General features: G+C 42.3%; 1 long non-coding RNA gene across 1 annotated transcript in view; it reads left to right on the plus strand.

Moving 5' to 3' along the window:
• Nucleotides 1-23,684, plus strand: part of LOC139696471 (uncharacterized) — a 188,783-nt gene that overhangs the window by 10,573 nt on the left and 154,526 nt on the right. The window contains exon 4 of the long non-coding RNA XR_011702625.1: nt 1,820-5,413. This is a non-coding gene — a long non-coding RNA (uncharacterized lncRNA). The remainder of the gene's footprint in view (nt 1-1,819; nt 5,414-23,684) is intronic.

Consider the following 23,684-nt stretch of genomic DNA (forward strand, 5'->3'; position numbering starts at 1 on the left):
GGAGAACAATGAAGAAACATCCTTTACTCAATGACATTCTGTTTGAAAACGTATCACCTCTCCTGGAAGCCTCCCTAGCAATAACAGAAAAACAGAACCAATAACCCCTTCCCCCCAACTCCCATTGACTCCTAACCCGTACCTTTATCCCCATTAGCCATTGACTCAAATTATACTGACCAATGAAATCCCTAGCTTACTAATCCCCTCCCCTTTCCCCTAATTTCCCCTTTCTTAACCCACCTTCCAATCCCCCCCACTCACTAACGCTTTTCCTGGTGTTTCCTACCCTCTCCCACATACTTTCGTACCTACCCCCGTACTCCCCTCCCCGCCCCCTCTTCCCACAACTCCCCCACCCTTTCCAGAAGAGAGTATATATACAATGATTGTGACTTTAAACTTTGTACCTGAGGATGACGCCGTAGCGTCGAAACTAGTCGTACCTGTAATAAATTGGTGGATTGGAACAAAGTGTTTCTTTTTCATTTATTAATCAGTTCCCTCTTGAATCGGTCCAAACATGGCTGCGAAAAACATTTGCTTTTGATCAGCATTCAGCAAATGCGGCAACCACCTTGTGTGGAGCCTTTGCATCCCTAATTCTTTGTGCAAGGTGTTTTACACCCTTCCTTCCTATATCCCCACAGCCTGAGCTATGTCACTCAACTTCACATGCTTGTCGTGCAATACGATATCATGCAACCATTTCTATTGTTTCCGGTGGGTTTGATTTTTTTGTCCGTCCTTCACATAGGTCATCTTTTAGGGATTTCCGACCATGTTTAAATTCAGCTGCTCTCTTTTTAATGGTTGATGTTGAAGGTGCACAGTCTTGGGAGAACAAGTTGATACTTGTTTTGCGAAGTCATGACACATGCACCCAGGCAGGAATCATAAATGTTTACTGATTGGAACACCACTCCTGTCAGGCCAAGAACCTTTCATCTTACCCTCATAAGCCATCCATCCATCAGATGAGAAGTAGAACTGTGGTCTTTAGTTTCTCTCCATTCCCTTGAAACCCTACCCCTGCTGAATTAACACCTATCCCTAATAAAACAAATGACAAGCTGTCGGTCATCTCTCTTAATAATTATTACAGCTATTACATTACATCACTGTACTAAATGATTACTATGTATGATATTATGTGACATTTACTGACTGTTTAAAAATGCTGCTAACAAAGTGCCTTCACCAAGGTATTCAGCATAAAATTGATGCGACTTAAACAAAAACCCATTTTAAAAATCTTAAATGCAGTCAAATAGATAATGGACTCCTAAACATGCTTTTGTTTCCTTAAACCATACAGGAAGGACATGTGTAAGAATGCAATTGTTTATCTAGAAATATTAAAGAATTTTACCTATATTGTTAAATTCCCAGACTTTTTTCAATATTGTGTTCTATAATTTACTCAGTATAAAAATATTGCATTTCATTTATTACTTTCGTTTTGGAATGTACAATGAAAAGGTAATTTTTGAAAGATATTTAATTATTTTTCACTAAACTTATATTTTTTATTCCTTTTTAAAACTTTTTAAAGAAATGTTAAGTTAAAATTCTGGGGTAGACCTTTATGAGAGTATATATGATTGGCAATATTCTGTGGCAATAAATATAAAATATTCTGTCACCATAGGTTGCATGTTGGAGGTAATCCTTAAGTGGAGTTAATTTAACTTTAATTTTTGTGCTAACATCTTCCGATGTTTCCTCTATTTTGCAACTTCCATGTTGCATTTAGTTTAGTGAAAAATATGTCCACTTATCTTTGAATCTGACTTGAACTTTACGATAATTTGTACAGGTGGACCTGTTTGAGTTGCATGGTGTCCTATGCTGAGTGTCTGCGGAGGTGCCATCGGAGGAGGCCTTGGAAGAGTGGAGAGGAAGATATTATGAAGCCAAGTTCAAAAAGACAATGTGGTTTATTTCCAGTTAGTGATTGCCTCCATTCTTCAAACCTACTCCAAAAGAAGCTCTAAACACCCTTTAGGCTGTCACCAAGCATTTAATCAGGCATAACTTGCAAACCATTCATTTTGTCATCACTTCTTAAGGTGACGTGTCTGCATCCCCGAGGCCCAACAAGTGACTTCTCAGGATCATGTACATTACTGTCCAATTCACTACCTTCCATCATCCGGCACTGCACATCAGACCCATGATCCGTTGGAATAATGTACTGTATCTCTTACCCATACTGTGGTTGGTCTTAACTCAGACAATGAAGTGATATTCCTGTTATGGATTCAGAATGGGGACACAAAAAGTTCAACAGTGTGCATGTTTTGTTTTGGACCTTGGATATATCTGTGAATTTGTGTGGAGAAGAGGAAATGGTAATGAATTGCTCTGAAGAGACCTGGATGAGCTGAGATCCGAAACCATCCTTGGTGGTTTTAGTGTATGTTGCAATACCCATTGCAAAATAGCCGTGGGCAATGGTAGTATCACCATATCAACTGTGTTTAGTTTTCAATTTTGGAGATGGTCTTGAAATGTCATGCTTGAAAACTAGTAGTGCCATATTTCATGTACCACAAATCAATGTACAAATAGCTTGTACAACCTAATTTTGTTTTGCTTATTCACTCCATATTGTTACATTGTGCAGTGAAATTGTGAATTCTCAGACGGAGGTTCTTGATTGATGAAGAAATCTTAAAAAAAATGTTCAAATATTTCTTCCTAAACAAATGGGAAGTTCATTTTTTTTGTTTCACTATACAATTTTTAGTACTGAAACTCACTTCATTTTGTGTGTATAAATGTTACTTTGATGGTTGTTCTCTACTTATTTACTCTGAAAATGTGCTCCCTCATTTATCTTCCTGCCATGTTTGTGGCACTATTTCTTTGACTTTTTAGTGAAGTTATTGTGAATTTGTGAACTACTGTTACTGCGACAGTTCATGGGAATACTTGCACTCCAGTCATTATCTGGGTAATATCAGTTTCATTGTATTCTGGATGAAATGTTATGTTGGAGTGTCAGCTATGAGAAATATGTACTAGTAAGCTAAACAACTGGAGTTGGCATTGAAACGCAAACCCCTGATGAATTCTGACGCCAGCTGTCAGGGACAAAACACTGCTCGTTGACCGGAGCTCTACAGCCTGTCTTCTAGACTGGTGCCATCTTATCTGCAAGTCCTTTTGGAATTGCCCGGTTATTTTTCATCAAGTTTGCATTCTACAGCCAACTGGGAAATACACTTGCTCACATCTACACACAGGTGACTTGAGTCCCTTCTCAGCCGTAGCTCTTGAGGGGGGAGGCTAACTAAGTCCCTCCTTCTCACCCTCTGGAGGCGCTCGTGCTGTGTCCCTCTTGGTCGTCCCGTCTGATTACCACAGAAAGGGAGCTAGCCTCCCCTTGCACTTCTGTGGGACCCAGGCGGGTCCACTTCTTAGGGCGCTAGGGCGGAAGATACCTGGTCACGGACCTGCTGTGCCCGCTTGCGGATCGGCAGGGGTGTCCTTAGTGTCCTCCCATCATCGGGCCTCTCCTCCCATAGGATAGACTCAAGTCACTGACACACACTCCACTCACATACATACACGGGTCTAACCCTTTGCATTCACATCTCCAGTCACTTTAAATTTTCATTATTTTATTTTCAAACCCCACCTTTTTGGGGTCCCAACTTTTATTGGGGGTTAATAATCCTTAACCCCAATTTTTCCTCCAAATATTTTACAAATGAAGTTATTTCTCTCATTGTTAGGGAGATAGAGCCCTTTTCTCCATTAAGACGTTGACGGTGGCGACACTATGTTGATGGTGGCTAAGCCAAACGGCAAGTACATTGAATAAAAATGTTTGTCCTGCCCGTTGAAGTCCGCAGCACTCCGAACAGGGGGCGGCATCAGTCAAAATCTGGTCAAGGTCCAGGATGAAGTAAAAAAACTTGAAGAAAAATGGTTGGTAAAGCATGGGATAGGGCATAAAGGAGTAATTTCCTTAATTTTCATTGTCTAGGGAAATGTCATTCTATTTGTGCAGTTTACTTTGAATTTGTTAACCACCTGTGGACTTAAGCAGTTACTTTTGGAGGGACTTGATATGAAGAGGGTCAAAGCATGAATACAGAATATGAATGAATGTTGTTAGAATGTGCAAGTACTTCAAGGTTTAAAGGGTCAAGTGGTCGCTTCCCAAGGGGAAGGATGACATTGCTGTTCCGGTGAGTTGCTTTCTTTCTATCCTCACTGGAATTGGACAATATGCAGTGTTTGATGTGGTTTCTGGAAATATGTGCTCTTGAATGCAAATGTCGCCCTTAGCAGCTATGGTGTCTACACTTCCTTCCATGATTCAGCCATTAAAGTATAAGGATGATCACTCAGTTAATGATTTAACAGAAAACTGGCAATTGCATCAAAAATGATTTATAGGTATTGAATCAGAGTGAAGGCTTTCAAGCCAGCAAAATGAGGGAGCAAAACTGGTATGTGAAGTATTGATGAGTGATCTTAATTAATGAAGGAAATGATGAATACAATAAATGAAGGGATATGATCTGGTAGCACTACATTCTAGTCTTTTTCCCTTAAGTAGTCTCCTGAGAGGTAATAAGTCTCTGTACTTATTGGGTTTGTAACCTTAATTTAAAAGGCTTGTTTTGCTGGATCCCTATACATAAACACTGGTTCTTTTTGCTGGGTACCAGGATCCTTCAAATGGTCAAATCATTCATGAAATATTTATCCAGTTTTCTTCATTGGATCTGCTATGCTGTCCTTCCAAGAAAAGGCTGGTAGCTCAGTACTTAGTTCATCACTAGAGTCATGTGAAAACCAATTGAAGCGGCGGCACCTGGAAGGTTAAAAGGAAACATTGAAAATAGGAGAGATTGCTTGACAGTTATGGTATATACACCTCCAGAATCTCTAAACTATGGCCTGAGAGATCTAGAATGTTAATCCAGTCTCCATATTTTGCATGCTGGAAGCATTTGCTGCGCTCACAGGATTGATCCCAATGTCGGTGAGAAATAGGATACACACCTGGGGTGTATCATATGATCTTAGCTGGAGTAAGGATTTTCTCCCCCCCCAAAGAAATCGTGTGATTTTGATGAAACTGGGATGTCTCAAATATTTTCTCCACAAAACCTGTTACATCTAATTTTCTCATCATGGGGTGTACAAAGATGTTTCCAAGCACCTGTGAGAAGCTTGTCTTCATGGTTGATTGCTGGTGTATAGAAGAAGATGTGTCTGTTAGCATGTTTCATTTTAAATAGCTTTCATTTAGCTGGGACTTGCAGAATTACAGCTTGGCAAACGTTGTTAATGAGGGGTTTAATGGCGTTTTCCTGGTGCTGCAGCAGCTCGATGTGGTGCAGAATTGGCTCCTGCATTTAAGCCTTTATATATGAACTAAATTCTGGAGGTAGGCACAGCAAGAAGTCCTCCAAGTTTTATAATCAAAGCTGCAAACAAAATTTGGGGAAAGTGTCAGCAGAAAGAAACCCATCATAATGGAAAGTCTTCTGGTTAGATTATTTGCCTAAAATCATATAAATATGATTGGAATAATAACATCCAGGTATGACTTATTTTATTTTTAAATAATTTTTTATTTTGATAAGTACAAAATTCTACCCCATGCATTGGCATTAAATTTAATGACCTCCTGCGGGAGTTCGACATATGTAGGGAGGTATATTTTACGGTGGACCACTTTTTGTACTATTGATGCCATCAGCATTTCCTCAAATCTGGTACCAACCGTTTCTAATTTTTGGTTGGGTATGCAACCCACTTCACTAAATCCTTCAGGTTTGCACCTTCCATGTTGGTTGATCAACGAATTTTTAACTGAATCCGTCTATCAAATGAAAAGGAAAAAATATATAGGTGCCGATTTCAATTAATTATCACAAACATTTCTAATTGAAAGGGAGTATATTCACTCTTCATGGTTGAATTTGTCCTAGTTGAATTCTTGTAGGCACTCGGGCAGGGGCTCCTTGGTACTTGTTCGGGACAGGTTTCTTTAGATCAGTGCAAACTGATCTCTGGTTTCAACTGATGACTTGTGCTTTCTTTAGAACATGTTTGACTGCTACCTCAGCTCTGTTGTTGTTTGATAATGGCGGCTTATCCTCCTTAACCAATTCTATATCTTTGTAATGACGTACATTCTGCATTGTTTCACCAAAAACACTTGTCAAATAGTTTTAGTTGATCCTGATCAAACTCAGTTGTTGCTGGTCTCCGTTTCTCTAAATATTTCAATATATGGCTTCATCCAAGGGAGTTGATCGAATTTGATTACTCAGTAATCTGATGTATGACGTATCGTTCTTTGTCATAAAGTGTAGTTGATAATTTAGTTTGTCGACCATTTGACAGAATTATCTTTTCTGCACCAAACAGTAGGTCGGAATGAAAATCGTGGAGTTCTCAAGGATATTCTAGATCCACTTCCAATACATATCCCTTAGGAAAATCGTCTAGCATTACAGTGACGTCAAGTGGGTCTACCCATCGAAAATCACCCATGGGGAGGGGGCAGATAACCCTGATGCATATAAATTGTTAAATTCAACATTAACAATAAATGTAGCTCACTACAGAATCTTAGAGCATCCAAAACGTTTTGCCCCATTTGTGGTGATGTTTATTTGTTAGATATTGAAGTAACTAGATGGCCTTCATTACCAACTAATGTTTCGTCTATGCTAAGGTGTTCATGGGGTGTGTAATGATGCCGAAATAGGCGATAACCATGATCAACAATTAGCTGAAATTAAGCACAGGGGTTATACATTTCATTGCCTGGTGGGAAAAGTTAAGAATTATCTGTGACATGGAAGAACCTTAGAAGTGATTGAAAACGATCTCTAGTCATCATTTTACTGAACCACGGTATGATGCGAGAATTTTTTGTCTTATAAGAAAATATTGTCCCCTCGAGGACAGCGCGACAAGGGACGTCGGTAGTAGGATTCAGGCGAAACTAAAGCGCAACGAAAAAGCGGCGGGCGATTCGAATTGGGTCAAAGCCGGGCCCCGGTCCCTCCCCTCCGCGAACTTTATCGCGGCAGGGCGTGTCGAGCCGGAGCCGGGCCCCTCCTCTCCGAGAAGTTTATCGCGGCGGGGTGCGTGTTCGGATTTGTTTGGAGCGACCCCCCTTCATACATATCCAGTAAGCTAAGCAGCGAGGACCGGCGGACGTTAATAGCGCTATGGATGCCATTTGCTCCAGACCTGTGGGCTCGATTCCCCTCTGGAAGCTTGAAGAGCATATTCGAATAATAAAATAAACGAAGGACATGATATTTGAGGAAATTTTGGAAAAATGCCGAGAAAAATCCGGATCCCACTGCTATGGAAAACATTTTAATGCAATACGAATGGCATTATGAATGCGACGTTTTCCCGAAAGTGCTGGATGATGCATTTAAGCCGTTAATAATTGAAAGGTTGAAATATCTTAAAAACGAAAAATTCAGTTATTATTTATCGAGATATGGTTACACTGATTCCTAGTATTGCATTAAAGAAAAAGATGCATTAAAGCCGTTAATAATTGAAAGGTTTAAATATCTTAATAACGAAAAATTCGATTATTATTTATCGAGATATGGTTACGCTGATTGATAGTATTGCACGAAAGAATAAGTCCATTTGTGGACTGAATAATCACAGATTGTATATATATATATGTATAGACGCGGCGAATAACCGCAGTTGCCTGAAACTCTTCTTAGATGCACACACTTTTAAGGAGGCTAAATTTTATCATTACTGTACTATTATTTTCCAGGAAAATAATTTTACAATGACAGGTGAAGGAAAATGAATTAGAAAACGAGCAATTTTTTACAACCATTTATTCTGTATAAACAATTTAAAAAATATACATTACAAAAAAGATGATCAATTTAAACAAACACTTTAAGTGAAAACATTAATGATATTAATTAATAAAATTCCATTTTTTACCAAAACAATAATTAACAAAACTGAACACTAACCTTTACGATACTTTTAACACAAGGGCTGCGAATTTGAACTGGAACGGGAGAGCAGGATTAAGAAATAAAACGCATTATCACATTTTTACATACGTTTATTAAAAAATTTTTTTTCATTATACATGTATATATTTTTACCACTTCAGGTGTGAGGAGCACTCTGATTCCAACCCGCGAATGAAATAAAGAAAAAAGGAAAAACGTCTTACAATCAATTGAAAACAAGTGAAAAGGATATATAATTTAAAACCACTGATAATGAAATGGAAAAAGGATAGTATTTATAAAAAACTACAAGTGTTCTTGTAATCATTGAAATATAGCATTAAACATATTTAGTTATATATAGCTTTTGTGAGTAAGTTTACTATAAAAATATGTCACTATATATATATGGTCTGTTTTTGGAAATTTACATCGGTTTAAAAACAAAATTAATAGAAGAAAAAATGTTATGCAGATAATTACTCGATTAATGAAATCATCAATACAAGATTGAACTAAAAGATGATACATACTATGGAAGAACCACTACTCTGGCCCCGTCCCAGGTCAGGATCCACTTTCCCGTGCTCGTGTTGTATATTTTACGTCTTGTTTATTTTTACGTCTTTATCTGCCTGAAAAATGGCTTCATACCTTTTCGGTAGCCATATTTTTCGCTCCGTATCTTTCGCGAATTGAATCCTGCCTACCAACCCATCCCCATATTTTCCGGTCACCTTCTAGAGACTTAAAGTTGCATATTTTTTATTAACCGCCAAATCCTCCTTTTTTTCAAAAATGACGGCTGGTTTTTATTAATTGTTTCTAAAATAATAGTTAATGTTTCCATCGGAAAGGAATGAATCAATTTGTATATTGTTATATCGACAAATTGTACTGATTAAAAATGATGGCATACTTTACCTTTCAATTGGTTTATTAAATCGTTCTGTCCTGTTTGGAGGAGAAAGATAAAATTAATTAAAGAAATATAAGTAATAAGTAATCGTGTTGAGCAGCTCAAGCACGAACTATTACCTTTTACGGTGCTGTAGTTCGTATGGCGTTCAGGGCGGCGCAATGTGCCTCCTTTTGAGGTCCGTTACAGAAGAAATTTGTTTTTTTAAACAGTACGATTATATTTTTTACCAAGCGGGGAGGCGTCACTCTCTCTCTCGATGGAAAACGACGGCTATGGTGACGTACGATTTTTCCAAGCTGACGGGTGCAAGCAATTCATTTCATAGCATTCGTGAACAAAATGGACAGTCAAATTGTGTTCAACTCAACGATAGTAGGTGTAAAAGAAGGTTCTTAATCAAGAAAGGTTCTTAAATCAGGAAGCCATTATTTAAACAATATGGAAGCTTTATTTAATAGTTTAAACAAAAGCGCAACGAAAAGGTGGCGTAAGCGTCGATGTGAGAATTCAATGTTTAAACAAAAGATCATTTGGAGCGTGGGGGGTGGTGGGGCATTATTTTCTTCATCTAATCCAAATACGTTAATGAAAAACTTATTCCTTCTTTCAAATATGGGAATTTTACGAATTTCTACTGGATAATCGATACAATCCCAATCGTAGCCATTTTGAAATTCTACCGTGTTATATTTACGAACTCGTTCTGGATGATTTTCCACATATTTTGACCAAATCGCATACTTGAAGCAAAATTTGTCACTGTTCTGAACGTTAATTACACTATGCTTGCACATTATTTTATGTGGAACCTTAATGAAAGATGACCCTCTTAGAGGTTTATATCGATTTATTCTCAATTCTAACCCTAAGATTTCAGCAAGAGACCACCCAGAACCTCGATGAACTTTCAGATTTCTCTTTCAAAATTTTTGCAAATAATTCTTCCGAAATTTGACCAATATCATCCGCTTCAAAAACCCTAACATTTTTTGTTTTAAAACATCGCTCCTGTCGCTCTTCATCTTTCTGGAATATAGCCTTTACCATTATGTTAATTTTTAGGGCTGTATATTGCAAAGAGTTCCGAATTTCATCAATCAATACATTTTTTATCTGATCCAAGAAACTAACCAAGTCTGTATACACTCCCAATCCAGGACTCACCCAAAAGGTTTTCAATCGGTCACGGACAGCTGACTCCAATTGTACTATTGATGGTCCTCCACCTCCTCCAGATTGCCGGCCACGAAGAGCATGTCTAAGATGCACTTGGGAAATCTCATGGGCGGCTAGGTACCGGGGTCTATAGTACACATAACATGTTTCACAAAGAACAAAATCCTCCATGATCACTCAAATTTTACTGGTATTTTTTCACGAGAGCTTTTCACTTTATACACGTCTTACTGCTTTGGAGGCTCTTGGTGTTATCACGAGTTCTACTCTGAGAGGGAAGGGGCGCTTCCGCTCGTCCGAGAGGGATGGGGAGGGGAGGGACTCGTGCGGAGAAAGTTTTGAGGAAGGGGCGCTTCCGTTATGGATATAAGGACGTTTATGGATTGGGATCTTTGAAATAATACGTCGAGTTAAGTTTAATATTATTTTATTTTTACTAAATTATTTTTTTTAATTACAGACATTTTTTCTCCCCAAGCATTCGCATTAAACCTGACTATATCATCATGTGTTAATTTGAAATACTTGGGGAGATAAATCTTCCTCTGCATCCCACCAAACATATAAGTTGCCTGTAACGTATCCCCGTACCTAGTTGTCACGATCTCTAACTTTTCTACGGGGTATTCAGCACCCTCCGCCAGATCCTCCTTCGTTAGATACTCCGCCTCCCTCTGCATATGGAGGAGCATTTCCTTCACAGAATCCATCTAGCAAAAATAGGTGAAAAATAAATAAATATTCAAGACCCAATTTCAATTAGTTATGATAAATGCATATTTCTAATTCGAAAGTGAATATACTTACTCTCACTCAGGCAGTTGTGTTCGTTCGTTTAGTAGTCTCAAGCTTGCAGTCTCTCTTCGAGTTAGTTACTGGTGTAGTTTCAGACTCGTTCTCAGTCCCTCAAGCACGTCTCCTCGCTTTTTCAATAATGAGAACTTATGCCCCCTAAGTGCTCCTATTTATATCAGCAAATTCAATGGTTACACAATCGCTTCCTCACAGTTCTAAACTGAAACGCAACATCCTGGGAGATAATTAAAATTCCAATGAATAATAATCTGTTTACTAAAACACAACATCCTGAGAGACAATTAAAATTCCAACGAATAATAATATGTTTACTCCATCCTACGTTAATTTAAATGGACTAATCATTTATCTACCACACAAGTCCCCACATCCGCACCATGATTGAAATTCGCTAGGCTATCTGTGTTAATTAAAATTTTAACTATGCAGTTCCCATGGATTATCATTCCAGCGTGTGCCTGAGTTAATTAAAATTTTAATTATGTAGCTCATCCATCCTCATAGCAACGTCTGAAGCATGAGATAATTACTATTGATATCACTTGACACGTGTGGACGAAACTTTCGACACTCAACCTCACGCGAGCTCATTTTTAAGTTATCGCAGAATGGCTTCACAAGCTATACTGTATGCATGCGTGAGATATACTCTGTTCAACGTTCACGGACGATTCATACGAAAAGCATTACGAATAATTACTTCTCGACTCGTGTGTGTGTGCCGTAACTGCTTCCGTAATTTGAATGTTCCATATATATCTATGGTTCATGTACATGAATTACAACGTAATAATAGCCTTCGTCCTTACATCGAGTGCGAACTCCGTGAGAAGGAACCACACTTCGATGATCAACATGTTAACGACTGTCGGAGGAGCGTATAATCAATCCCGAGCAGTGTAAAGTTTGCTGAGATAACAGTACTTCAACACTGACACGACTGATGAAGAATTTGATGGCGACAACTTATCCATCGGTTCCAACTCTTTCCGTCCGTTGATTACAATGGAAGGTGAAGGAAAATGAATTAGGAAAAAGAACAATTTTTACAACCAATTTATTCTATATAAATAATAAAAAAATACACATTGCAATTTTGCCAGATCTATTCCCGGTTAAAACACTGCATTTCAGCATTCTTTCTCCTAAACACGAAGCACTTTTTAAATGTAAATTGTCAACATTCTCGACACGAAGCTCTTTTTCAATAGACGTAAACGGCCAACATCATTTTCGGCTCCCAGCCCCCCTCCTAATCGCGGGCGGCGTGTTCGGACTTGTTTGGGACGATCCCTTTCGTATATATTCAGTAATGGACGGTAATAGCGCTATGTATGCCGTTTGCTCCAAACATGTGGGCTCGATTCCCCTCTGGAAGGAGCTTGAAGAGCATATTCGAATAATAAAAGAAAGGGGTGACAAGATATTTGAGGAAATTATAGAAAATGCCAAGGAAAATCCGGATCACACTGCTATGGAAAACATTTGTATGCAATACGAATGGTATTATGAATGTGACGTTATCCCGAAAGTGGTGGATGATGCATTAAAGCCGATAATAATTGAAAGCCTGAAATATCTTAATAACGAAAAATTCAGTTATTATTTATCGAGATATGGGTACATTGATTGCTAGTATTGCACGAAAGAAAAAAAAGTCCTTTTCAGGACTCAATAATCACAGGTAGTAAATATATAGACGCACGGCAAGAATCTTGTAGAAAGATGGAAGTAAAAGGCAAAGTTATTTTAATAGCGACACAAAGGGTTAAAAAATTATGCATTTAAGCATTCTTCGCCCCTCCAAAGAAAGCACTTTTTTAATACGGGTATATTGAAGCGTGACATGTCACTGAAAACTCTTTTAAACCTGAAATTTTAGCTATCCTCAACGCCTCGCCACGACTCGCTTTTTACTTGTACTTTAAAGACCAACACGCCACGGTTCACTTTCTAAATAGATGTAAACCCTTCGAATGCAGGACCCCAAGGGAATACTATTTGCTCACGAACGGGAGAAGGTTGATACAAATAATAGTAATAAAACCTTTTACAATGATTTATTTAACAAATACTTATTTTAATTCACCATCACCAGCCTCATACCGTATTATATTCCGCCAAATCTTCCCGGCAGGAATCGTTTTCTCTTAATCCCGGCAATTCGAATGGAGCCTATAAGCACAGCCTCACATAGCCGCGATTTTTCTATTTCAGTAATTTTTATATTTATGATTTATTATTAGGTCTTGTTTCTTGAGAAACGCCGGCAATATTACATTTAAATTATTTAGTTATCGATGAACGGATAGCGATCACGCCACTGCCGCCACGTGGAAAAAAAATAAAAATGCAATTTCAGAAGCCTTTAAAGCGGCAATCTGGTGCTAGAGGAAAGAGATAAGAGCGTTAGAGGGGGGAGGAATATGGAGGGGGGAGTTATGAGCCGCTTTTAAGGAAACGAATGAACGCACGCCTTAAGAATTAATTTCAAACCGGCGATCCGAGTAGTGTGCAAAGGGCTGGATTGGGACGGTTGCGCGCGGGGAAAAACAAAAGCGCAACTAAAAGCGGTGTGTTCCTCCCTTCCCGCCGAACTTGTTGTTTGTGCTTGGATCCCATGCGTTTTCCCCCCTTTCCGACTTGGTGTTCGGGTTTCGAATGAAAATGGCGACCTGAAAAGGTCGGTTTATTTATATTAAAGTTATTTATATATAAATATATATAAAGATTTATATATAACTTTGCACTAGCGGAGTCGGTTTATATATTCCAACTTATTTCAACCAAAGAGAGGTAATGTTCGTATGCTGCATTTGCTGTCATTATCCGCGTAGACGTCCTACAACAAGTTATTGCTCTTTTAATAGTGGTAGCACAATGCATCGTGTAATAACTGTATGAAGGCCAGTTACGCACAGTATCTTTCGATGGCACCCTTGAAAGGGCATCGGGCATGGGTCAAGTGAGCGGATTTGGTGCAAGAAGTCCAACTATTCACCATCTGTTAAGTAATCTAACTCTTCAGGGAACCTGTTGTAACACGTCGTCGGGTAATGATAGGAATTGCAGCAGACGAACATTAACTCTTCGGCCTCGGACCATTTGTTGGCCCTCTGCCATCTCTTCAACTGGACTCTCCCCAACAAATGTGCTTTGTCGCCAAGTGACCGTTGGTTTAGAAACGACAAAACAGTCTGCGGCTCTTATGTCGGCGACTGCTCGCATCCATGGTTGAAATAATAATGAGCTAAATGCTTTGTCCAAAAAATTCTATAACGCGAGCACGGAGGGAGGAAAAAAGGAAACCGCAAAGGGGAGGCAGGAAACTTGCTTACCGCACTTGCCTGAAACTCTTGATGCACACACTTTAAGGAGGCTAACTTTCATCATTGCTTGTATTTCATATTTTCGAGAGAAATAATTTTACAATGGGAGGTAAAGGAAAATGAATTAGGAAAAAGAACAAAATTGTTTAAAACCAATTTATTTTATATAAACAATTTAAAGAATATACATTACAAAAATGATGAGCAATTTAAACAAACACTATAGGTGAAAAAATTAATGATATTAATTAATAAAATTCCATTTTTATTAAAACAGAATAATTAACAACACTGAACACCAGCCTTTTCGATGCTTGTAACACACAAGGGCTGCTTATTTGAACTGGAACGGAGGGGAGCAGGATTAAGAAATAAAACGCATTATCAAATTTTTTATCATTTTATTTTTAAAAATTTTTATTTTCAATATAGATGTTTTTACCACATTAGGTAAGGATACTGATTCTAGGCCGCTAATGACAAAGAAAAAAGGAAAAAACATCTTTTACAATCAATGAATTGAAAAGGATATATAATATAAAATCGATGATGGTAAAATGGAAAAGGATATTATTTATGATTGGCTAAAAGTGTTCTTTAAACTGCCAAGATATTTATCATCAATAAAATGTGATGCAAATAATGATTCGACAAATGAAATGAACAATACAAGACTGAAGTAAAAAGATGGTACATACCAGGCGAGGACAACACACCGGGCTCCGTCCCAGTTCAGGGTCCACTTGTTCTCATTTACATTTTATGTTTTTAGATCATTTTCGTTTTCAAATATAGCGGTATATCGTTTGGGAAGCCAAATCTTCCTTTTGGCTTCCCCTTCGTATTCAATTAACCCCACCAACCCATCCCCATACTTTCCCCTAATCTATTCCATTCTTAAAATTTTGTATTTTATATCAACTTTAATTTCCTCTATTTTTAAAAAGGCGGGGGTGTTCTTATTCACCCCCCCAAAAGGCTGTTCAACTTGTCCATCTGAAAGGAATGAATTAGTATATATTGTTACATCGACAAATTGTATTAATAATGAAAAATGAGAAAGGATACCTTACCTTTCAATTGGGGGATTTTTAAAATCGGCGTGACCTGTTCGAAGGAGGAAGATAAAAATTAATGAAAGAAATATAAGTAATAATGTTGAGCAGCTCACAGCGCGACATCTTACCTCTCCCTTGCACTACTGTTGTTGTTCGAATGGCGGTCAGGGGGGCACCCTCGCGGAATATAAACGGGGGAACCCTCCCAGGAAAAGCTCGGTCAAAGAGCGGATGCACCATTTCCGTTAAGGAGAAAAATCTTGCCATGTGTCGCGTTTTAAGACTCGTTCCAAAAGGAATTTATTTTTTTAACATTGCGATTTTATTTTATACCAAGCGGGGAGGCATCTCTCTCCCCCTCTCTCGATGAGAATGATGACGATGATAACATCACGATTTTATTTTTTCCAAGCAGACGAGGCGCAAGCAATTCATTTCATAGCATTCGCGAACGAAATGAGCAGCCAAATTGTGTTAGACCTCTACGATAGGGAAACATTTGGCTATAAATTGAATAAACAAAAATGGTGGAGCAAAATGGTGTTAAAATGGAAATAATAGTTCTTTAAGTCATCAAGAATGACTTCAGGTAATGAGTGTACATTCACCAGTTCGTCTAGAACGTATAGGTATTCACAACTCATTAATTTAAAGAAAGGTGATTTTCTATGACACCATAACGAGACATTTGATTCCCCATGATACCATAACGTTTCAAATGTCTATCATACACGCCTGATTTTATATCCCAAACAAAACTTTGCACACAAAGGTTGTACAAATAGTCCATCGGCACCATTTTGTGTAATACAAATCGTTTGTATGCCAAATCAAGTTTTATAACGTCAGCCAGGCTTTCAGCCAGTGGGTGTGGGCGGGGGACCACAACAGATCGTATATTAAGGGTGTCTACGATCAATTGTTTCTGACGCCATAGAAATTCGGTTGGAGTAGGGTCAAAGTGGAAATGCTGTAAAAAAGCAATCCATTCTTCATTTGTTAAATAATCAAAGTAGAATGACTTGGTTCTACACATCATCGGGTGATGATGGGAATTGCAAAAGACGAAAATTGCCTCTCCCCTCCAGTTGCTTTCGCTCAGATACCTCTTCAACTGAACCCTCCCCAATAATTGGCCTTTGCCGCCAAGCGAGCGTTCATTAAGAAAAGACAAGTCTCTGCGCCCCCCAGGCCGTCGTCTGTCCGCATCTGTTGCGCCGCGCACCTAGTTTCCCTCGTCAGAGTTCCACAAGGCAACACCTTACAAGATATGAAGGGATTCTTGCCCTTGACGTCGAGATGAATCGAGGAATAATACACTGAAAGAAGGGTATAGGTTGTTTCAAGGATTTTATTGAGGCTCATGGAACATACGAGGACGGAAGTAGGACAGGAAGTGACCTGTGCGTTGTGCAAGGAGAATAAAGGGGACGGGAGTAATACTATGTGCTTACCACGTTTCGATGCTAGTCTCGACCGGAACCAACTACCAACCACCAATCTATCTCCCGTATCTATATCCCCTCCGTTCGTGTCTCGGCCGAGTGTTCGCTTATAAAGGAGGCGTATCGCTCAAGGCTTTTTGGGGAAGTTCTCAATTTAGAGGTGCCGAAAACAAGGTTAGAGATTTCGAGATTTGGCCTATATCAAAGGGGGGAGAGGAATGAACTACGCAACATAGGAGTATCCCACGATTTCTAAGTCTGACCTATGGAAAAAGGGGGGAAGAGAAACTCTCCCAAAATTAGAGGACACAAAAAGGGGGAAGAGAAATGGAATACTCTCCCGTGCACATCACTCCCCGCCCTGCAAAAATTATGCCGTTCCGTACGGGACGGTAAACATGTATACAATACGAATATCTTAAGAATTAACAAGGCACGATTTCGAAAATATGGGTCAGCTGCTAGCTTTACATTATGTGTTGAGTGAATCTGCTGAAGTAATAATGAATGTTTCCAGGCATTTGAGAATATTTTCATGAGGACGTAATACGACACATTCTTGACCAATAGTTCGGCTTATCAGGTGTACTCAGTACCACACGGGGCAATCATCAGGGGAAACACTTTTCACTTTTACACTCGGGGAAAGATATAACTCTCTTATAATGACACTCTTAGAGTAAGAGAAGGAAAAGAAAAAAATTGATTCCAACTCAACGCGATGTACCCTTCACGAAACGAAATTAAACCTTTTGAATACCCAACCACAGAATAACAATCAGTCTTATTAGAGAACAAGCACAATTTCACTTCTCCTGTCTGTAGGCTTTGGGAGGGAAGTGGGCTTGTGTGGGTTGGGGGGGTTGTTTATACTTCTTGGCGTCTCATCGGTCGAGGGGTCTCCTCGTCGGAGGAAAATGCTGCCTGAGGCGGGTAGGATGGCCAGGTGATGTCTGTCTCGCGTGGAAGTCCGTTGCCGGTGGACTCTTCCCATCCTTCGGCGAGTCTGTTTCCTCCTCCATATAAGGATGCTCACTCCCGCGGTGACCGCGAGTCCAGAGCCCCAGTAGATATAAGGGGAGGGGCTCTATGTTCCATGGGAAGGGGGTTTGTAGATCCCGAGCTTCTTTGAGCATGGCGTGGATGCGAGCGCTGGGTACTCCTTCCAGGTGGCCAAGGGCGATTTCAGCTGTCCGCACCGAATTTTCTAGTTTCCGCAGGTCTTTTGGCGTGGAGATGTTCGTTGTTTTCAGGGCCGGAGGGGTCAGAAGATCATGAACGGCGGGAATATAGACGCCTGGGCTGTGGCCATCCACTCGTGAGTAGTGACGAGAGTAGGAAGGCAGCTCCTTCCCATCGATGTAGGCGGCACACCCCTGGGGCAATAGGTAGGTTCCCACGCCGCTAATCACTGACTCCATGAGGTTGTAGGCGGAGCCGGGACATCGTTGCGTGATCTTCGTCGATGCAGGGAGGCTGTAGAGCCAGTGGTTGCTCAAATGGGTCCAAGAGAGGACGGGTTGGGTTTGGGAGGTGAATTGAACGTCATAATCAGTGGGTTCAGTGTCATTGGAATATAAGGAGAATAGGCAGGAAGTCTGAGGATAAATCGTTTAGTGACGTCGGGGCGGGCAAATTGTGATCGGCCCATGCTGACATGCTCCCAAATCTGCATCGTCAAAGTTCATGTCTTAACATATTGTTCGCTACAGCTAAATAGGAAGTTTCGGGCTTTACATACATAGATACATTAGTATTTGGGATTGTGATAGGTAACTAGATCGCTCGATACAAAGTGAAAAAATGGTCCTGGGTTTGTAGGGGAAGGGTTACAAAAAGTCGGACTACTCTATCGCGGATTTCATAAGACACGAGTGCTAGCGCGAAGTAAGAGTAGATATGATCGATTTCGAGGGGGAGGGGGAATCGAGTGTCCTGAGGAAGCTGCTTGGTGATTTGCTGCAAAGTGTTGTGAAAATCTGAAGGACTTAAGAAGTAGAACCTCAGTCTTTGATTTATGGTGGTTTCCCAAGCGAGTTTGAATAAATTCATTTCTGCTCTGATTTGGCTTAGTAGAGTTTCTAAAACTCTTAAACTTACGCTGACAGTTTGCATTTGATTAAACATGTTTGCTAGAGTGATCCCGGAAGTTCTTATATTAATGAGTTCTTTGGTAATACTATCTGTGATTTCCGTAACCTTTCTTAATACTTTCGTATTTCGTTCCGTTATTGCAAAATTCGGCATTTAATTTTTGAAGATCGTCATCGTCTAAAGTGCCGAAGAGGAATTTGAGGGCTTCGCCTCCTAAATTGATCACATCTCGTTTGTGGCGTAATTCGCGCGATATCGTATTCTCAATTTGCGACAATTGCTTCATGATATTATTTGCTTCGGTTAGTAGAACCCGTGTTTCTTTCTCCATTAACGTAAAGGAATTGTACCAGAGTCCCCGGGACGAGTCGCTTTGGTTTGTAAAAACCACGGGCGGGGAATTTGAACCAATATTTTGAATATGTTTTATCTGATATTAATCGTCCTACTGACTCAAGGAAATAGTCAAGACTAATGTCAACCGCTATTGCCCAAGAGTTACCGGAAAGTAAGAAGTATCCCTCCCGGAGTAAACCGACTCCCTGTCCTACATGTTCGGACGGGTATCCCCACAGGTCCCAACAACGGTTTTCTGGAAAGCAATGGGAGAAAGATTGTTATTACAGAAAATGACGGACATTTCAAACAATAAAGGGGGAAGTTTTGGTGAAAGGTGTCAAACAGCGTTACTCTTGGTACTTCTTAGATTGTATCGGTGGGAGGGGGCAAGTGAAGTGGTCGGTTTTCTAACGGATTTTAAAGGTCCTGGCCGGGGGCTAATTTCTGGCAGGGGCGCGAGAGGAGTCTCGTCACTCAGAAGGTGAAGGGGAGGGGGTGAAGGACGCTTAATAACTTGTCGCTGGCGTCCGGGGGTTGGCTGCGTGACCCGCCCCGAAATGCGAGAGCGAGTGAGCATTTCCCCAGGCAAGGGCTGGAGCAATAAAACCACCCTGCCGTTCTGGTTGATTACCCCGAAGGGTGTTCAGTGCATGGTTACAGTAGGGGACCCTCTCCCAGGGGGGTCGAGTGTCGTTTCCCTGAAGGGCGCGTGGAGTCCGGTGCAGCTACAGCTGCCGGATGGCGGCCGGGGTCCTCGCCGGCTTCTGGATGGTCGCGGGAGCCCGACGGTCCGGCGAGCCAAATAGGACCCGCGGGTCGCTAAGCCGGCGCGGCAGTCTCGGGACCTATGCGTAGGGCGTCCTTGGAGAGTCCAGGGGCCGGAGGCGGTACTGCGGGGTTGGCGGCGTCAGGGGACTCAGCACCGGCCACGGAGGAAGGGCGGCCTCGGCCAACCAGGTCCGGTAGTCCTCGAGGGTCGTCGATGATCCCGGGGTGGTCGCCGGAGGTGCTGGTGGCGGGGCGGCGTCGCGGCGGGTCGGTCCTCCGAGCGGCGCCGAGCCCGGATGGCTTTTCGTATTCGGCGCGGCTGACGCGGCATTCGTCCGGTGGAGCTTGGTCCTGGACTCAAGAGGGCGAGCGAAACCTGGGGGCGAGGAACTCCTCGCTGCGCCACCAGGTACGGAGGGGGGAGAGGGAGAGTGAACCTGAGGGCGAGGAACTCCTCGCTCCGCCGGCAGGTAGCGTGGGAGAGCGAGGATCTGCTCACTGCGCTCTTTCTCCCTTGGGACTCCCACCCTGCTGTCTGTAAGAATCTCTGGGCTCTCCTTATATACATGCCTTGGCCCGGGCGGTAGCCAATGGGCGAGCGCTGAGGGGACTCGGGGGGAGGGGAGAAGTGAAGGCACTTCCACGTGACTTTTTGACGCATCGCTCGCCACGTGGCAGACTCCCCCTTTCGCATTGGAGCGCGGGTGGAGGGGAGGCTTCTCCGCTGCCGGGAGATATGAATTTCCTTCGCTCTGCGGAGCGGGCTTTGGCCACAGTAGGCGCACATCAAACTTTCCCATACGGTGGGACGTTCACAGGACAAAAATGAGAAAAGATATTCATTAATGTCCGGTGAGATCGTTCTATTTGACCGTTACAGGCAGGATGATAGGCAGTTGTTTGGAGTTTCCTAATTCTTAATTGATGACAAACTTCTTTCATGACTCGGGACAGTGAAATTAGCTCCTCATTCGGTCAACAGCTGACGGGGCACGCCGTGCTTAAGGATAATATTTTGAACAAATGCTCGGGCTGCTGTTTCCGCTTTCTGGTCGGGAAGCGCTATTCCTCGGGGTACTTCGTGAACACATTCGATCATCCCTTTGGCATAGGGAGGAAGGGCGGTCCGAGACGGACGATCGCCCGGATTGTCGGCGGTGGAGATGTACTGCCAAGTCACAACTTGTGACATTTCTTTTATTATTTTCAAATACATAAACTTTAGGTCCGGGTTGCGGAATTGTGCACCCTTCCCTTTTTGCATGGAATATACAAACTTATCCGCTCTCCTGAGCCTGGGCACGACATCAATAATATATTTTATTCTATCAAGGGTTCCTTTCGTCAAAGACAATTCCCCTGCGTTTGTGCAGATATAAACTCCCAGATATTTTAGTCGTTGAGTGGTTCATAGGACACTTTCTTAGGTTGATAACTATACCCAAGTCATCTGGGAGAAATGCCAGTATTTCATTGATAGGCTGGGTTGTTGAAGGCGGGAATACGAACAGCCAGTCGTCTAGATAGGCGATCATCAGCACATGAAAGCGATCGTAAATTTCCTGTGCCACCGCCCTTGCCCATCTCTGCATGATTGCAGGTGCTAGGGCATGCCCCATGGGTAAACGGGTCCATTGAAAACATTCGCGATTAACGAATATGCCGTAGAAGTGGCGTTGCGTTAGATGAATTGGGATTTACCAGAACGCATCAGTGAGGTCCAATTTGATAAGGAAGGAGCCTTCTGGGATGGTTTCAAGTGCTTTGGCGGCGTTCTTGAGAGAAAACTTTGGTTTGTTATAATATTTAGTCCAATCGGACAGATCTTGAATAATTCTAGTACCCCCTGATGCCTTGGGAATCGCGATCAGGGGAAAAGCGCAGGAAGGCCTGGCCATCGCCAGAATACCTCGTTGTACTAGGAGATTAACCCATTGCAAGATCTCGTGTGTGACCCGGGTCGGTTTGAAAACGTACGGAGCCGCTGCCGGCTTGGCGAGGTTGGCTCCTTCCGAAAACAGTGCCCTGACCGATGCGTTTTGATACGGGAATTTTTCCCCAGTTGGGAACCAAGGCACGTCTACGTCTTCCCGCTCCACATGGGTTTGTCGTGGCTGCTCGTTTTCCTTGTCCTGTTCTTCTATGTCCTCGGGTGCGGGGGAAGCGGCCCGAGTCTGCAACCGTTCTGGGTCTGTTACTTCGTCAAAATGGATGTAAAAATTTGACATCTCATCTAGTTGGTCATCTTGCTCTTCCTCTTCTGTTTCGTCACTTTCACCGGGCACAGCACTTACACTGTTACCTGAGGAATCGGATGTCTCGCTGTCACTTGCCGCCAAGGTGATTGGCTGGTCCGGTTCCGCCGAGCCCTCGAGCAATAGCAGTTCTCGGAACAAGTGGTCAGTCAAAGAATCCTCTGCCTCCTCGCTGATGTTGGTTGGCGAGGGCGGTGACTCCTGCGGCGGGTAGGGATCCTCTGGATCTGTTGTTTTAGAAGGGCGTACCTTCGAAGGTCCCCCGCCGGGTGGCCCGGTGACGGCTGGAGCAATGAAGTCAGTTGGAATTGGAGGCGGGCCTCCTCCCGCCTCGTCCGCGGCCGCGAAAGGGCCGTAATTGGCGGCCTGTAGGGCGGTAGCTCTGGGACGTGGCTGCTCCGGTCGCCCTGCTGGCTGCTGGTGGCGCCGTCTGGACCATTACCGTCGGTTGCGTCGGGATCGAGTTGGGGGGCAACCGGAGCAGCTCGTTTCCCGCCGTCTCCGTCATCCGGATCGCTGTCTCCCATCCGTGGTGTTGAACGACCGCCAGGATGCGGAGACGGTTGTATATGGTCAGCTTTGCAGAGTCCGGGAGCAGCCGCCAATCACTTGCTAAACTTAACAACGAGTTGCATTCGTGCAGGTCTCTTCTAGAAAGCTTTCCATTTGCTTTGGAGTCTTTAATCGAGAGGAACAGCGTCAAGCATTCCTCCTCAGGTGGTAAATCGGTGTAATGCCCGGGGCGGGATTGCGAAAAATCCTTAAATGATCGTACTGCCGGAAGCAATGGCTGTGCCGGGGGCGGAATAGAGCCTTGACGTAAGATGCGCTGTGTGTTCTCGTTGACCTTTTCTGTTAACTGCGTCATCATAGTGCGCAGTGCCACTGCCCAGGTCGGCTCCTCGTCGCCCATATTCAGAATCGGTGATACGTTCCTAGACGGTGGTGGTGAGGGCGAGCGGCTGGGTCCGGCTTGAGCGCGTGGGGGTGTGGGCCTGCGTTTCTGGCGGGTGTGGCGGGGAGAAAACACAGGGGAGGTGCTGCGTTGCGACATGAAGAGAAGAGAGATCTGGCAGCACACCTCCAGGCTCGACTTTCCAACCGACTCCAAGTGACAGGTGACTTCCTGCAAGGATATGGTCGGTACTACGTGGGTATTGATTTTTTTGATGAGTGAAATCGTTTGCACGAGATCATCCGCGAACTTCGCTGCAGCGGTGTCATTCGTTAAATTAATCGGTAATTGGATATCAGGGAGTGGATCTATCGTCACCTTATTGTCCATTGAATGATTACTAAAAAACCGTCCAACTGCGCTTTGAGCGAAACGTGGTCACTCTGCCGAGCATCCTACCGGCACGCTGAGGAGCCCGCGGCCTATTAACGTAAGATGATAGTGCTCGCTCGTACACCATATCGTTAGCATAGCATCATGGCTTAAAGCGTAATACCATTGTCCCGTTTTGCCTGTTTTAATAAATATTTCGTAGT

Source organism: Hetaerina americana, unplaced genomic scaffold, assembly GCF_022747635.1.
Source record: "Hetaerina americana unplaced genomic scaffold, ioHetAmer1.1.p SCAF_7, whole genome shotgun sequence".
Lineage (NCBI taxonomy): Eukaryota > Metazoa > Arthropoda > Insecta > Odonata > Calopterygidae > Hetaerina > Hetaerina americana.